The sequence below is a fragment of the Lytechinus variegatus genome, chromosome 8, assembly GCF_018143015.1.
Source record: "Lytechinus variegatus isolate NC3 chromosome 8, Lvar_3.0, whole genome shotgun sequence".
In the NCBI taxonomy this organism is placed as follows: Eukaryota; Metazoa; Echinodermata; class Echinoidea; order Temnopleuroida; family Toxopneustidae; genus Lytechinus; species Lytechinus variegatus.
In genome coordinates, this window is record NC_054747.1 from 38309604 (window position 1) to 38328234 (window position 18631).

Consider the following 18631-nt stretch of genomic DNA (forward strand, 5'->3'; position numbering starts at 1 on the left):
TAGATGAACTGTTACTTATGATTACTGAAGCCTTTAGGTCTGTCACAGGTATATTTGAGAAAAATATCACATTACGATGTTACAAACAAATTTCAGCTTGTTTTTAAATGTTGAGTTGTGCGTAGAGTTGTGCAAACACATGCATCGCAAGAACAATGATATTAATTATAAATCCATCATAAAAAAAATCATGATTTTGTTTACAGTGACCATTTTACAGACTCTACCAGTTTCCTGTCAAATTGTATTAAATTTCATTCTAATTAATCAGACTCTATACACACAATATTCACACATTTGTTTAGAATTTTTTATTTTCATTTCCAGGGCAAATTATCCTTCACCAACTTTATTATTTATCTTTTAAATAGAATTCAACCTATCTCTCCTTTCCTGTACATGTTAAGTACATCGCTGTATATGTGAACCCTCTCCATGTACACACAAGGCAAGTTTAGGCCATATTGCAAAGATTCTAAACACTGGTAGTAGCAACTCTTCAGGACCTTATAAATATACATGCACCATTTTAAACAAAATTATTAATAGTTAATATGAACATATAGAAGTTTGGTACCCCCAAAACCAGAGTAACAAGAATTAAATTAGCTCCCTCTGAAAAAAGAAAAATGCAGTTACTCTAGGATGTTCATTGACAGAGTTGCTGTTCAAAGTGTAGCTAAATCATAAAATCTGCATTTCATTTTAACTCATCATTCCAGAACAACCTTAGACTTCAGTGATTTGAGCCTAGAGTCTCATTTAGATATGGTTTAATAACACAGAGTGATATTCTACATGGGGTTCAGAAAAAAATCGCTTTTCTGAAGCCTCCAAACTGTCTAGGAAAAACCTACATCATGCATGATTTAATTCTGTCATATTCTAAAAAGATTTGTTGTATGAAGTTAGGAGTTAAAATTTGTGATATTTCAAAATGATTAGATTTCCACACATCACTTATTCCATCTCAATAATGAAACTGACCCCTTTCTCTACAATATTTCTTTGATGATGCATCATATTTTATCTTATTGAGTTCGTACAGAGAAGTGAGGCCGAGTACAGGTGTTTGGATTAGTGTATGTACATCACATACATCAAGGTTAGCATCTAAGAGGATTTCTTTTTAAATTTTCCTTAACGCATATAGCTTATAATATCAATATCAACATTCCCGGTATTTGTTTGGACACGCACTTCCAGTAGCATTTAGGCGGCAGCAGGTCAATGCTAATATTTATAGCTAGTTAGCTCAGCTGATTGTGAAAATTAGAATTTAACTATTTCTCTCGCTCTACAGATTTGTTTTTAATTGTGTGCATAATCCTTTATCGATTTCAGCTGTTGAAAGTTTGATAACTGAGAGTATTTATGAAGTTATTTGTTCCTAATGCTGGAAAATGATGATCAGCAGGTTGCACTGGAAGTAACTTTTTTGAATATTTATAGTTGATATCGGTGAGCAAGGCAATGAAAATCCAATCAAAAGGCTGGAAGACGAAATTTGTACAGCAAGCAGCAAATCGTTGAGCTACAAAAATATCAAAATCATCAGAACGATCTGCTCACAATAATCAATACATGAAGATCCTCGGAGCACAATAAACAGAGGTACGATTGATACTTACAACGGATCGTAATTTTTTGTTCATATTACAACATAGACTTACAGCTACGATTAATCATTATTGATCGTAAATTTTCGTTAACATTGATAGTATGTAGACTTAGTTACAACCAACTACATAAATGATTGTAAAAATTTGTTCATTAGGGCCCGTATTCTGAAGTCAGGTTAAAGTTAGACCATGGTCTAGCTCTGTGCTAAAATTATGGAAAGCCAAAAATGTCAAAATTTTGGTTACATTGCATGTTTCTTACGTTTACTGTGCTCTTTCCTAACTTGTGAATGGTGAAGAATGCCGTCTTATTTGTCCTTCCCAACCAGTTAAGAATGCTATCAGAGAAAATGAGTTGATATATTGAAATGATACTGTTAGAGATTTATGCCACTATTGGCTATCCATACAACTTTAAACCAGAGTTTAAAGGTCAAGCCCATCTCAGAAAAATGTTGATTGGAATCAATAGAGAAAAATCAGACAAGCACAATGCTGAAAATTTCATCAAAATCGGATGTAAAATAAGAAAGTTATGACATTTCAAAGTTTTGCTTATTTTTAACAAAATAGTTATGTGAACGAGCCAGTTACATCCAAATGAGAAAGTCGATGACGTCACTCACTATTTCTTTTGTTTTTTATTGTTTGAATTATACAATATTTCAATTTTTACGAATTTGACGATTAGGACCTCCTTGCCTGAAGCACAAAATGTTAAAATAATGGAATTCCACATGTTCAGGGAGGATTGAAAAATCATTTCACATGACAATGACGAGAAAATGAAAATATTTCATATAATAAAATACAAAAGAAATAGTGAGTGATGTCATCAACTCTCTCATTTGGATGTAACTGGCTCGTTCATATAACTATTTTGTTGAAAATAAGCGAAACTTTAAAATGCCATAACTTTCTTATTTTACAATCCGATTTTGATGAAATTTTCAGTGTTATGCTTGTTGAATTTTTCTCTTTTTATTCAAATCAATTTTTTGTTGGGGTGGACTTGTCCTTCAAATTGAACCCGACTTCAGAATATGGGCCAGTAAATTACCGGTATAGGCATGGTTATAATTAATTATATAACAGGGTACTGTTCTTAGCTCCATATTCTTATTAGAATAGACTAGTTTCTGCACATGTAAGAATACAAGTACATAAAATCTACAATCACCTCTCCTAAACTACATGTACATGAACTAGACAGATTCTACATTTTATCTCTAAACAACATTTATTGTCATTTGAACTCACTGTCATAAAATATACTATATCCTACACTTTCATTTCAAAATACACACGATCATGGACGTTTCGACAACACAGTTAATAACAGTCTGTACATGTACGTTTTGTTTGGTATAAAAAATGGAAATTGCGTAATGCTGTCATAATATATTAGCTATTTATAAATTCATATAATTTTGACCATCTATAATCGACCTTTGTTCAAGAATTCTTCTGTGTTCTCTCCTACATCTTAAGACTCCTTCACATACTTAGCAAATATACAACAAGAACAGACCGAGTTACAAACATTTACAGATACAAACAAACAAAATTACAATGCATACTATCTGCACTGTTGGTGGGCATGGCCCAACTTCTGCTCGAGATTTAGAAGAAGTCACTGTTTGGATGTCGGCAACGAGCCCGTCTCAGGTCTACTGAACAGACTTTTCCTGTATCCATTTCCTTCACTTTCTGCACTGTTCTGGCATGGCCCAACTTCTGTTTGAGATGTGGAAGTAAGGTCTCAAGTCCCTGTTCGGAAGTTAGTAACAAGCCCGTCTCAGGTCTACAGTACCAGAATGATCCTGTATCCTGTTCCTTCACTATGTGCACTGTTGGTTGGCATGGTCCCACTTCTGTTTGAGATGTGGAAAATCTTAGGTCGCTGCTCGAAAGCCAGCAACGAGCCCACCTCAGGTCTACTGTAACAGACTGATCCTGAATCCTATTCCTTCACTTTCTGCACTGTTGGTTCATGAATCCTCTTTGCTTTATACTCAGATTACATGTTTCTGTTGGCAAGTCAACAAAGAAAAAGCACCAGCAAGGGTCTACTGTAGCATATAAAACCTGCAACTCCTTCCACCAATAGCTTAATCCAATAGTCCTTACAGAGTTGACTTTGATCTAAAGATGGCACCATGCAAAAGCCATAAAGTACAGAGAACATCCATTGTTTCAGCAGCATTCTTCACTCATTCATGGAAGAATATAAGTTACTGTAGATTTGCTTCCAGCACCGCTATCTTTTGATCAAGTCATTGCGAAAATAAGAATCCCATATCCACAAGGAAACAATCTTGTCACAACATTAGACAGTACAATGTATGAATGATAAGCTTGTCTTATTTACGACCCTGATGCTTAAACTCTTGAGGATAGCTACAGGAAGATGGTTCATTCTATGGATAAGATGGTATAAATGGTATAAACATCACTTGTTTGGCAAGAGCCACTGTGCAAAGATCAGCTAACAGTGGCATTTTATTTCATGTCATTGATGGAGGCTTGACGTCAAGGTGAGACGGGTAATCCTTGAGGTGTGACGTTCTCGTAGATAAGCGCCTCTTTTTCCGGGCAGTCTTCGGCATTCCTGTTGGAGTCTACGACGGGTTGCTTCTCCTGCTCTTTCTTCACATCGTCCATCTTGTTGAAGTCCAGGGATGCGTAGATGGTTGCTTCCTCCGTTCTGATCGGCGGTTGGTCTTTGGGATGACTCTTGACGTGAGCCACCTCAGCATAGATTAAACCATCTTCGTTTACCTGTGAAGTAACAACAATAAAACACATAATGCACAGGTTTATAGAGGGTGCTAGAGGTCATCCAAGGCCTCCCTCCCCTTGGAATTTAATGTAATATATCCATATCACACATGCACATGCTACTAAGTTTCATGAATCTGAACTTCAAATCTTGTACTTGTTATGAAGCATATTCTGTCACTACTGATATTTACATGTATTTGCCTTATCAAAAACACATATATACAAGTACCAAGACAAGAAGAACCACATTGTTGATGGGAAAATGATTAAGGTCAACTATTATAATAACTATAACCCAAAGATCTTCCACTCCAAACCGTGTGACATATTCACCATGCATTTCCTGTTTATATATCAACAGTGAGGGAAAACAGACTTTGGATGCTGATTATTGCAGTTAATTTACATTTTGTAAAATATATTGTATATTTGATTTTGCCAGCGCCATAATGAGGCTGCGGTGAATGCAAGGAATACTCCCCAGGGAGTGGAAATTGTGCACGTTTCATGCGGGATTGAAATGAATCCAATGACCGAGGTAATAATATGCTGTAATGCGCTTTGAGCCATTCTGGGAAAAGTGCTTTATAAAAATTGGCTATTATTATTATATGAATTCAATTCGTTTAGGTTTACTTACTATTCTTCCTTCATGTTGCGACTTTCTGAAGTCTTCTTTTGCTACATCATCATAAACTGGATTATCTGTCAAAAAAATATTGTGAAATAAAAACGTGGACAAACATTAAAAGTCTTATTTGGAAAAAAAAACATGAACTTTGGCATGTGTTGTATTTAATATGGTTCACTTTGATAAAAAAAACAGAAAAACAATCGCACAAACATTTGCATTATACATACATGCAACTGTGACCAAATAATCATTGCATTTATCTCCTGGGGAGTTTAATGAAACACATGTATGGATAAAATTGGGCTGCTGTTTCCAGTGAATTTACGTTTTTAAATCATTATATTTTGTGCAATCAGCTTGAAACAGCCCCACATTTTCATCACTATCACCATAAAAAAATTAATTCTATGGATCTTTTTAAGATCGATGCCCTAAATGAGTAAAACAAAGTGTACATGTATGTCTTGTTGGATTCTGATGTGTTAGAATACATGTATGAGACCAGTGCACGGATCCTCCCTCCCTCTTACAATGTATCAATATCTTAAGTTTACTATTTTCTATGGAAGAGAACTTCCTTGAAGTGGGATTAAACTTAAAATGTAAATTACTTCTTGCATGTGATGCAAAGCTTCATGTGCAATTATATTCACTGTGTCAGATCAAGCAAACTTAACTTGTTTTGTTTTATTTTTAATTTTTTTTGAACAAACTTGAACACAAACATTTTATACAGGCAGGGGTGGGTATATATTGACACTGAAGATTATGCTTCCATGCAGACAATTTCTTGATCCTTCAAAACATCTCGCTTCCCTGGGTGTAAAGAGGCAGACAAGATATCATGCTTTCCTATACAATTTGGTCCTGTAAATATTTCACGAAGTTTGCTATCAATACCCAAATGCAATGTTTCAGTGCATTCTTGTAAATTAGGGAGTTGAAATCCTCTGATAAAACTAATGAGCTACAGTACAAGCAAGCAATTTGTAAAACACCTAACCATTCAGCTGAAAACCTTTTCGTCTATCTATCTGTCTGTATATTTATCTATATGTCTGCCAGTCAATCAGTCTGTTTCTCTATCTATCTATCTATCTATCTATCTATCTGTCTGTCTGTCTGTCTGTCTGTCTGTCTATCTGTCTGTCTGTCTGTGTGTCTGTGTGTCTGTCTGTCACTCTTAACAACAGGCAATTTGTCACATATATGTTCCATAGAATACAAATCATACATACAAGTATACTAAAAGTGCATGTGCACAACACTGTACAAGGCATTATATTTACTTTATTTTCTACATAAACATCTCTTGCAACAAAAATTGCACTTTTTAATAACACCAACAAATACAAATAGTTGCTCAGTGCTTCATAAAGACATTTTTTTCTCAATAAATGTTGATCATGCTGCTTACATATACATGTACACTGACTTCACAAACGTACAATTCCAAGTGCAATATAGATAGGATCAAGCAGTGCTATTCTAATGGACAATATAAACAATGTACAATATATAAAAGTGCATATAACTCGGGTTAGCTTAAAGCAAAACAAGTTCACAAATTCACAATGACAGCAGGGCAGTAGTTGAGGAGCAAATCCCACAGACTCTGTAAAAATGTGATTCGTTCCGAGGTCAGAAATATAAGGCCTTGAGGCCGGCATCCACTTCATCCCTGATATGAGAGGCACTCATTATTTTGTCCCGAGGAAGGGGGGGGGGGGGGCAAGTGATGGGGGAAGTGATTTGAAAAACAAGTGTCTGTGAGGGAAATTGAGGATGGTAGGAGGGGGTGCAAATAACTTCCACTATCGTATGGTAGGGTGCAATATTGTACACTAGGATGCACTATATCATGGTGAGGTGGACTATTGCATGGTTAAAGGTGCAATATTACCTGGTAAATAGTGCATTATTAATAGACTATAACATGGCAAGATGCATGTGTGTAACCAATAAGATGGATTCATGCTAAACTTCATAGCATATAGAGCATGGTTGCTGGTTTCCAGTGCAAGCACACTGATGGGTACATAGAGTAGTTATTTTTGTGTTTTTTTTTTGCTTTTGTGTTGGGAGGATGTCGTTATGTGTTCATTTTAATATTTACATCTATGTTTGTATGCATTTATTTTAATTGAATTTTAACTCTCAATGCAGAAACAATCAGAATGTGAATTCACTTTCATGTTGTGCCTGATTACTGAACAGGGTTCCCAGCTTTTCAAGACAAAATTCCCTGATAATCAGTTAAACCCCTTCCCAGGTTCGGATGTTTTCTAAGTTGTTGCAGTAAATTACATGTATTTTTGGAATAAAAACAATAATGCAAAATTAAGTTGGCACTATTACACAGGCATGTAATGGCCTCCCTTCTCCCCATACAGCCGTTCTTTCCTCACTTTATACAGAAAGAGGTTGATATGCAACTACATGTAAATATAACAAAGTCGGACTGACTAGCTTGCTTTCGACTTTTGTCGATTTTTTCCCTGATAGGAAAAAGTCAAATAATTTTCCCTGATGGGCTGGAAGCCCTGTGAAAGATGATTCCTTTATCCCATCCTCCCAATTTAATGTTTAATCAAAAGTTTTCTTCAATCAATCTGGGTCTCATTTCATTAATGCACAGTTTAATAACAAATTTACTGACGACCAATCACATGAAAGGATTCCAGTAGCTTTTAACTGTTACTGCATTACTGTAACAAGGTTTATGAAATAGGCCCCTGTAATGCATAGATTCCCCTAACGTATTCAGAGACATTAGGACTTTAAGTAACACTACATGCTATGGAGATATTAAAACACCCAGCCCTGTAACACAAAATGTGACAATTGATTTTACGATTAATTACTATGATTGATTGTATAATGTAAGCAATGCAATAAGTCATAAATCTGATCTAAAATCAATTGCTAAGTTTTGTGCTAGACAGCCTAGATTGAGACATAAGTCTAGAAATAGAAAAAGGGCATTGTGAAATAGCAAAGACTTTTTTTTAAAGAATTTCTTGTGAAAGATAAATGCAGAGAAATACGAGAGATTTTTTTTCCACAAAAACCATTTGATTCTTTGGGCAGCAAAGATCACTTTATCAATGACATTTTGAGATATACTAGCATACATGTATGTTAGTATTCTCAAAAAGGGTTTTAATTGTACCATGGTACAAAACCATAGAATATGCAAATTTTTTTATGTTTCTCTCTTGTTACATAATTACACTAATTTCATCACATAAACTACGCAAAGTCCAATGGACAATTCCATACAACATGTACGTCCGACCCCCTATATTTGATATCTTGATGACATTTTCTATCTCCGATTTCTTGTTCTTTAGACAGTCTATACTGTTTTCAAAGGACCCTGACTTGGCCAGTTTAAGAAGTGAAGTAAAAGACTTGAGAGAAAAGGGGATCAGATGTACAATAAAGGTTATTTTATGGAATTGCCCCAATTACAAATGAGCACTTTTGGCAAAGGATGTCATATTTTGAAGCACGATTAGTACAAGAATGGCTTAAAAAATATTATTATTTGCATTTTTTTACTCCTTATGAATCATTCCAATATTGTAAATTTGTAATTACCTTGATTTATTTCAATAAAACATTAAAAAAAAAGGAATCTGTATAGTTCATGGTTGTGTACCAAGGTACAAATGAAACCACTTTTGAGAATACGGACCATAGTGAAAAAAGGCCAAGAAATAGAGAAAGAATGCGAGGAGTTTCAAGAATTTCATATAGACTGAAACTACCAAATGAGTACAAGAGAGATACAAAGCACCCTCATAGCAAGATTCCTGTTTAAAGGACGCTGCAGACTTTTGAGAAGTTACCTAAACGCTTTTTATCTCAATAACACACACACACACACAATAAAATTCTTCAGAATTACCCAAACTTCATACAAGCTTAAAGGTTAAGTCCACCTCAGAAAAATGTTGATTTGAATCAATAAAGAAAAATCAGACAAGCACAATGCTGAAGATTTCATCAAAATCGGATGTAAAATAAGAAAGTTATGACATTTCAAAGTTTCGCTTATTTTTAACAAAATAGTTATATGAACGAGCCGGTTACATCCAAATGAGAGAGTTGATGATGTCACTCACTTACTATTTCTTTTGTTTTTTAATTGTTTGAATTATACAATATTTCAATTTTTACGAATTTGACAATTGGGACCTCCTTGCCTGAAGCACAAAATGTTAAAATAATGGAATTTCACGTTTTCAGGGAGGAACGAAACTTCATTCCACATGGCAATGACGAGAAAATCAAAATATTTCATATTTCGAACAATAAAAACAAAAGAAATAGTGAGTGAATGACATCATCGACTCTCTCATTTGGAAGTAGCTGGCTCATTCATATAACTGTTTCTGTGAAATGATTTTGATGAAATTTTCAGTGTTGTGCTTGTTGAATTTTTCTCTTTTTATTCAAATCAAGTTTTTGTTGGGGTGGACTTCCCCTTTAAAGGGGAACCCTACCTTAGTCATAAAATGTTGTGTGGGAAAGGAGAAAAAATAAGTAACATAAGAAAAGTGAAAGTTTGGCAGAATTCGGACAAGCAATTAAAAAGTTTTGATTGTTTTAAAATTGAGTTCCCTAAAATCATCTTGGTAAGTAACTTATGGCAAGTGGGAAGGAGAACTTTCCCATAGGATATGTACTGCATGTTTATAGCAATTACCAGTTTTTACATCTTTTATTTAAAAATTCACAACTTTCTCACAGTTTGTCAGATTATATTGAAACTTTCACCCATGTCTTTTTCTGATTTATTCTTCCGATAAAAACAACTTTTTATTTGGGCTGGATTCCCTTTAATAGAGTCAATGGCCAGTATTCTGAAGTCAGGTTTAACTTAAACTCAGGTTTAAATTTGTGGTTTAAGTATGTGAAGCCATAAGTATCAAAATTTTTATTAAGTTTTATGTTTCTTATATTTACTGTGCTCTTTCTTGATTCATCAATGGTGAAGAAAATAATCTATTTATACTTCCTAGACAATTATGAATGATTTGAGAGCCGAATGACCTGAAATATGATATCTCTACTGCTAGCAATTTATTAACAATTGGCTATCCATACTTAAACCAGTTTAAGTTAAACCTGCTATCAGAAAATAGAGTCAATGTGTTAATAAGTTGATTAGTGTGTTACCATACAGGATACTAATGAAAAGTGCAGGAGAGCCGTTGACACGTACATGCAAAATACCCACCACTGAGGAATGACCTAGACTGACCGTTCGTTTGCTGACCCTCCGGTCCAGATCTAATGGATTGACAAATTCAGTTTTAATTATCATGTCATTTCCTTTTTTTCGTTTTATATATAAACAGCACTTTATACTTTGTTAAAAAACACTGTGTACATGTATATCAATATCATCACCATCATCGTCAATATCATCATAATTATCATCATCATCATCACCATCATTATCATCATCATCAAAATCATCATCATCATCACCACCATCATCATCACCATCATCATCATCATCATCACCATCATTATCATCATCATCACCATCACCATCATCATCAACACCATCATCAAAAACATCATCATCATTACTATTATTATTTCTATATCCCTTTTTTTTTACTAAGAATACATAGTACCAAAATGTTTACCACAACATTTTTCTTTTTTTTTATGAGAAGGGAATTTAAGCATTAAGAATGACCCTCAGGCCCAGATCTAATGGAATTATGACAAATTTATTTTACATTAGTATACAGTTTACAATTGATATTCAATTATTGAGTATATTTTACCAAAATAAACAATACATGTACATCATGAATCAAATCTTTATGAAAAAGGGGCAGTGAATTGTATGAAGTTTTATTCTTTCATATATCATATTCAATTATTGATTATATACATGTACGTATATAGTCTTAGAATAAACATATATGTTTCATTTTTATTATGAAAAAGGCAATTTTTAAATTGTTCTACTATAATTCAAAAAATGCATACTCTTCTTAAAAATAGGAGTGGGCTATACATGGGTCAAAAATACTTTTTTGTCATTTCAATATGGCAACAGTTTTTTTTTAATTCCTTGTTACGTATCTCAACATGAAATTATAATACGTTTTGTCTCAGGGCCATTTTGGATTTTTGCCCAGCACACTTTTTTCTCGGACCGAGACAAAAAATATTGTCATTTCATGTTGAGATAAGGTAAAAGGAACACAGAATCCTGTTGCCACAGCAAAAAAAAAAATTGCCCATTTATAGCCCACTCCTAATGATATGTTATATTGTCACAATACAAATTTAAAGAAAATTTTAAATGAGAATGTCATGATCTTACCTAATAGATGATTTAGGAAGCTTTACTGTTATTGGTCAGTGAAGGAGATAAAAGGAAATCAAATAAATAAATATAATGAGTCACAATAATGATAATTTAAATTAAATAATAAAACAGTCATGTATAGATTATAAAGAATATCTTAAAACTCAAGGAAATGTATATCACTACATTTATTTTTGCTTCTCATTATTCATCTTAATGACATAATACTTTGCTTAGATTCTCAAATATCTAAATACCAACTAGCTTGAAACAAGAAATTGAATAAAATAGGCTTAAGGTCATTAAATCAAACTTTGAGCTCTTACGATGACAAAGTGACTGTACACAAAGTCTGAATGCTTTCTTTATTTGGTTTTACAGTTATCATCACCTGCAATATCAATAATAATATTGCTTTAAAAAGTCCAACAATATTCACATATTTTTGAAATAATTTAAATTGCCCAGTGTGTACATCTCATGCTTGAGTGAACACAATCTTCAAAAGTTATTTTCTCCTTTCTGAAGCTCTCGCTTTCTTTCTTTTGCATTTAATCAAATATTCTAGTGGGTTCATGTTGATCAATTTTGACAAATCACATATTATTTTTAAGCTATGGCTGTGCCTCTTAAAACTAGAGTAAGATAACAAAATTCTTTTGGGGGACTAATTGTTAGATTGGGATGGAAGGTCACAAATGTTAAAAGAATAAGAAAGATTATACTTACATTCATTTTTCCTGATATGATTTCTCCTGACAACTAATATTACAAGGAAAACCAAAGCGATGAATACGACTATTCCAATGATCGCAAACGTGACAGGTGATTGTCCTCTATTACCTGTGTTTAGACTGGCAACTGTCAAAAATGAATAAGGAAACAATAATAATACTATTTACTGATAACAATAAAAATAATCATAATAATAATACTGATTTTAATAATAAAAAAATAATAATCTCAATAATAATGACACTGATTTTATAATAAAAAAATAATAATATCAATAATAATAATACTGATTTTAATAACAAAAATTACAGTATCAATAATAATATTAATAATAATAATAATAATATGTAATAATGATGATAACAATGATAATTATATAATACTAGTAAATGCAATTTATAAGGTGCTTATACCAATCTCGTTGGAAATGCTCAAGATGCACAAGAGAAGGGGAGAGCAAAGAAAATAATAAAGGAACAAAGAGAGTGAAAGAGTATTCTTAAATCGTTGATTAAAAATAATAATGTACATAATTTTTTGGCTACATTTTTATTGATGAATTCATAGTTTGCAGTCGACTCGAGTTCTTAATTAGAAAATGCATTCATAGTTTGCAATCGACTCAAGCTCTCAATTAAAAATGCATAGTTTGCAGTCGACTCAAGTTCTCAATTAGAGAAATGCATTTATAGTTTAAAGTCAACTCGACTTCTCAATTAAAAATGCATTCATAGTTCGAAGTAGACTCAAGTTCTCAATTAGAGAGTATTCTTAAATCATTGATTAAAAAAATAAAGTAGGTAATTTTTTTGGTTCATTTTTATTGATGAATTCATTCATAGTTTGCAGTCGACTCAAGTTCTCAATTAGAAAATGCAATCATTGTTTGCAGTCGACTCAAGTTCTCAATTAGAAAATGCATTTAGAGTTTAAAGTCAACTCGACTTCTCAATTAAAAATGCATTCATAGTTCGAAGTAGACTCAAGTTCTCAATTAGAGAGTATTCTTAAATCTTTGATTAAAAAAATAAAAGTAGGTATTTTTTTGGTTCATTTTTATTGATGAATTCATTCATAGTTTGCAGTCGACTCAAGTTCTCAATTAGAAAATGCATTCACAGTTTGAAGTCGACTCAAGTTCTCAATTAGAAAATGCATTCCTAGTTTGAAGTCGACTCAAGTTCTCAATTAGAAAATGCATTCATAGTATGCATTCAACTCAAGTACTCAAAACTCACCATTGACTGTCTCCTGCACACTGCACAATCCTCTGCCAAAGCTTGACACCATGATGACTTGATCACTAGGTCTCTGCACCGGAGCACCATCAGCAGGGTAAGCACGGCTCTTCGGATTACAGTGACCCTCGGCGCTGGTCTCGATCTTGAATCCAATCCCATCAGGCAATTCAATGGCCGGGTCAGAGGCCAAGGTGATTAGCCCGTTCTCATTGGTCACTAGGATGCCTGCACAGGGTAAAGGTTTGAATTAAATGGTTGAATACCTAATTCAGTAATTCCCATAGGCTTTGTATAGTGATTACCTGGTTCAAGTAGGCAATGTGTTAACCTGTTGACTACTGAATCCTGTCATTCTCATAGGCTTTGTACATGAAGCACCTGGTTCAAGTAGGCAATGTGTTAACCTGTTGACAACTGAATTCTGTGATTGCTATAGGCTTTGTACATGGAGCACCTGGTGCCAGTTGTCAATGGGTTAACCTCTTAACTACTGAATTCTGTAATTGCTATAGGCTTTGTACAGAGATCACCTGGTTACAGTGTTCAATGGGTTAACATGTTAAATACTGAATTCTGTAATTCACATTGGCTTTGTACAGAGAGCACCTGGTTCTGGTTGGCAATGGGTTAACCTGTTGATTACCGTACTGAAATCTGTGATTCTCATATGCTTCGTACAGAAATCACCCGGTTCTAGTGGGCAGTGGGTTAACTTGTCAACTACTGAATTCCAGTCCAATGGCTTGTCATATCAAAGCATGTATTGAATTCTATCAGACATAATTGGGTTGTCATGCCTTGAATTTTTGCACTAGTACACTGACATATGCATGGCATGCTGTTTTACCCTTTTAATCATTGATCTAAAAAATTAATTGATCGATATACAGAAATATTTTCTCTGTGTTAACCTTTCTCAATGGCAATTTAATTTCAGTCACTGAATTCTCGATAGGATTAAGTGATATATATATATCTTCATTTAGTCTAATACCATTCCGTCCATTAACATTTGTCTAACAAACATTTGATCCAATAACCATTTGGTCCAATCATCACTTTGTCTAATCACCATTTTGTCTATGACCATTTCTTCTAATGGCCAGTTGGTCTCATACCCATTTTCTTTTCATTCATTTCGCAGTATTTAACACTTTAGTTTAATTAGACCAACTGGTATATGGACTGAATGGCTATTAGACCAACTGGTTATTAGACGGAATGACATTTGACAAAATGAAAGTAAAACATGTGGTGAGTAGACGAACTGATGGTAGACCAAATGATAGTAGATAAGTTGGCAATTGGACAAATTCGCATTAGACAAATTGGATCTTAGGATAAACAACAAAACTATCACGTTGTGAAAAGAACACTGAATAAAATTAAATTAAATATCGGGATTTAAACTCTCTTATAATAATTTTGGGGAAAAATATGATTTCTGGTTTTACTCACCATAACCACTTGGAGGTAGAGCTAAACATAAAAATAGAAAAAGAAAACAACTGATTACAAATGGAATTGTGAAATGCACAGCAATTTTTCATGTTTTATCAAAATAAGTGAAAAAAAGAGGTATTATGGAAATCATAACACAAATTTCTCAACAAAGCTTTAGCTTTCAATTGAAAGATCACATTTATTCAAATCAATATTAGAAAAAAAGCTATGCATACATGGATATAAATATATCCACAGAATTAATAACGAACACAAGGAAATACGTTTTAACTTTGTTCATAAATCATCATTGTCATTTTTTTCAAGCAAACTGCTTATGATGACAATCCTTCACCTGCAAAATGTGAATATCATATAGTTAATCATGTTTGTCTGGAATTATCTTTTTAGTACTCTCTATTTATGATTCATGCCAAAAATGCTAACATATTGGCCCGAATTCACAAAGGTGGACTAAATTTATACCGGGGTTAAATTTAGTCGGGGGTTAGCTAATACCGGGGTATAAAGTTAGTCCACCGCGCTATTCACAAACGGTGGACTTACTAATCCATGGACTAACTTTATACCCGGGTGCTAAAGTTAGTCCATGGCTGAGTTATACCCGGGTATAACTTTAGTCCATGGATTAAATCATGAACTGAAGCTAGCATACTATTATAGCACTGCACTGAGCATGCTCAGTGTAATAAAGCAGTACTGAGCATGCTCAGAGCCGTATTTGAGAGTTTAGTCTGCTAGGGCCGTATGAAACGTCGCCATCACATGAATTAGGAGGCAGAACTCAACCAAAAAATCATGTATCAGCAGCATGCACTTGAATTTCTTAGCAATGCGGTGTTGAGAACGAACATTGTCATTACTAATTTGTTAATATTGGCCAACTTAGGTTCGGACTAGCGCTACCTGCGTGCGAGCTAGCTCGGCTGCGCCTGCAGCATAGTACCGTATCTCCCCCGAGAAGTTCAAGCCGCGCTCACCACAATGTATACGGTACACCGTATGGTAACGTGAACAAGTTATAACTTTTTTTAGACAGCTGCAGCAACCGGCTGTTTCGAGGGGGTTGTAAACATTTTTTTTTTCAATTTCTTATTTCTCAATTGGTGAGTGGAGGCAACGGAGTCCAGCGGAACAATCACAGAGACCAAAGTTGTTTTTAGTTTTGCCTTTTTGGTCTTATGTATGAAGTCCATATCGATCGGCATCGTAACACAGCAGTACGACGTGGATCTAGGCCTACCTAATCTATCTAATAGTATACTGTACTGCGTTTTTTTAGGCTTGAGGAAGTTAGATCTACGGAAGTTAAATCTAACGTTACACATCAATTAAATCTAAATGTTAGATTGAGTGCACATTATGATTTGTTTGAAATAAATCATAACCAATCTGATACTATTGTATAATCCTACCTACCTTATCGAAGTCCGGTGGAACTTTGCCCGGAGCTAGCTTTGATTGAAAATGGAAATATGGAATTGAATCTTTGTTTGGGTTTTTTCCCGGGTTAAGGTTGTGTACGTTAATTGGTACATGATGGGGCCAGCGTCGCGTGGGGCCAAGCGACATGACCTTGATCTGATCCCGCGTCCACAAGCGTGCCCCTTTTCCTTTCCCTCAGAATTGACTTTCCCATTTGAAGTATTTTTTCAATTCATTTATTTATTCTTGTCTTTTTATATGTATCTCGATAAATGGATTTAAAAAATAATTTTAAGCGAGCAATTTTTTTTAATTGACAATTAAATTAACAAATATCCAAGTTTTTGTTAGATTTTCACATGATATATATAAAAGAATAATTCTATTTCACCCTAATTTCTTTTATCTTTCTTTTCTTGGTCATGAATTTATTATTATTTTTTTTTGGGGGGGAAGAGCCCAAGTCCCCCCCCCCACTCTGTAAGTCAGTTCTACCAACATCTCTAAAAGGAGCTGAGAAACTCATTGGTAGCTCCTCCACACTCAGGTCACTCTTGCAATCGCATTATTCCCAACCTTTACCTATTCTCCAGTTTGTGCTTGCAGTATTTTTTTTTTTTGGGGGGGGTTAAGCTATTCACCATGCTTGCAGTATTTTTTTTCTTTAAAACACAATTTCCTTATCAGAAAAATAAAGACTTATCAACCCTGGATAAGTGTAAAGGGTATTCCACCCAATCAATGATATATTTGAAATTGGGGAAATAACAGTGGTGTACGTATTAAGCCCAAAATTTTGAGGGGGCTAAATATGGCATATCAGGTAAAATAAAATAAAAAATTGCAAGGAAAAATATTCAAAATTTTAATTGCAAATATCCAATTTTGTGATAGATTTGACATAATATTCAAAAAATATGTTTTACCCTTCTTTCTTTTTTTTCTTGGTAATAAAGATTTTTTGGGGGAGGGGCTTTTTCCATGGTCAGTGGTCCCCCTCTATACTTTCAAACTGAAGGGACTAAATTTCCCTAAAAGAAAATAACTTAACAAAGATTTATGCTATAACACCACTGGCCATTCTCTCAGTGACACATGTAGCAACCTTTACTCCTTTCATTTCTCATTTGCTTCCATCACATGTACATTATTGTGCATCTTAACGTGCCAAATACTTTTCTCTCAAAAGTTTTACTATAAATAATTTTGCAGTATACCCTACAACAAGTTTCTTGAAGTATATCCTCCTGCACAAGCAAGCAATCACTTGACTTTCTTCATACACAACCTTAACCAACATACCATTACCACCGCCCCTGCCTTACACATAACATTAATCTCTCCTTTGCAGTCTTTCTTATATAAATTTATTTTTTGCTTCCTGCAAGAACGATGAACCATGCAGCATATGGACAGAATTGATAAAAGAATTACATTTTTGTTTTCCTGACACAATTACTTGAAAACGATATCAAAATAAAAAGACAAGTCCACCCCCACAAAGTTGATTTGAATAAAAAGAGAAAAATCAAACAAGTGTAACACTGAAAATTTCATCAAAATCTGATGTAAAGATATTAAATTATGACATTTTTAAAGTTTCGCTTGACCACACATAACATTTTATATGTACATCCAGGTCGGTATGCAAACTATTTCTTTTTATTCTACTAGATGAAATATTCGAATTTCTCTTCATTTTCAAGTGAACCTAAGATTAGTCACTCCCTGAGCATGTGGAATTTGCATTATTTTAATAATATAATTTGGTTTAGTCAAGTTGGCCCTCAATGTCAAATCTGTAAAAAAATGAAATGTTGTACAATTCATACAACAAAAACAAAAGAAATAGTGAAGGACATCATTGACTGTCTCATTTGCATGCCACTGATCTCCACATATAACTGTGTTGTGAAAAATAACCCAAACTTATAAATGTCATAACATTCCTATTTTACATCCATTTTTGATGAAATTTTCGGCATTATGCTAGGTTGATTTTTTTCTATTAATTCAAATCGAATTCTTTCTGGGGAGGACTTGACCTTTAAAATCAAAACTTATATGTACATGTGTAGTAGACAGAGCAGTTTATTTCGTACATTATTTTTTTTTAAAAGTAGATTGAAATTCTTTACATAATGATACGAAGATTGAATAGACTGTTTACATTTTCTTAACAATGCATCAGAAACTCTGAATAAAAATAGATAAACAATGGATTAAAAAAAGTTTAGTCAAGATTTTAAACTCTACAGCTAAAGCATGAATATCACAGGTAATTATATTTCTGAAAGAAATTAAAGGATGATTCTATCATAAAATAGTAATATCAAACAAATGATAATAGCTTGCAATGTATATATAGTGCTTACTACAGAAA

At 33.7% G+C, this 18631-nt stretch overlaps 1 pseudogene; it reads right to left on the reverse strand.

The window, feature by feature from the left end:
• Nucleotides 1–3059: 3059 nt before the first annotated feature.
• LOC121420467 overlaps nt 3060–18631 on the reverse strand; it is a 62441-nt pseudogene continuing 46869 nt past the window's right edge.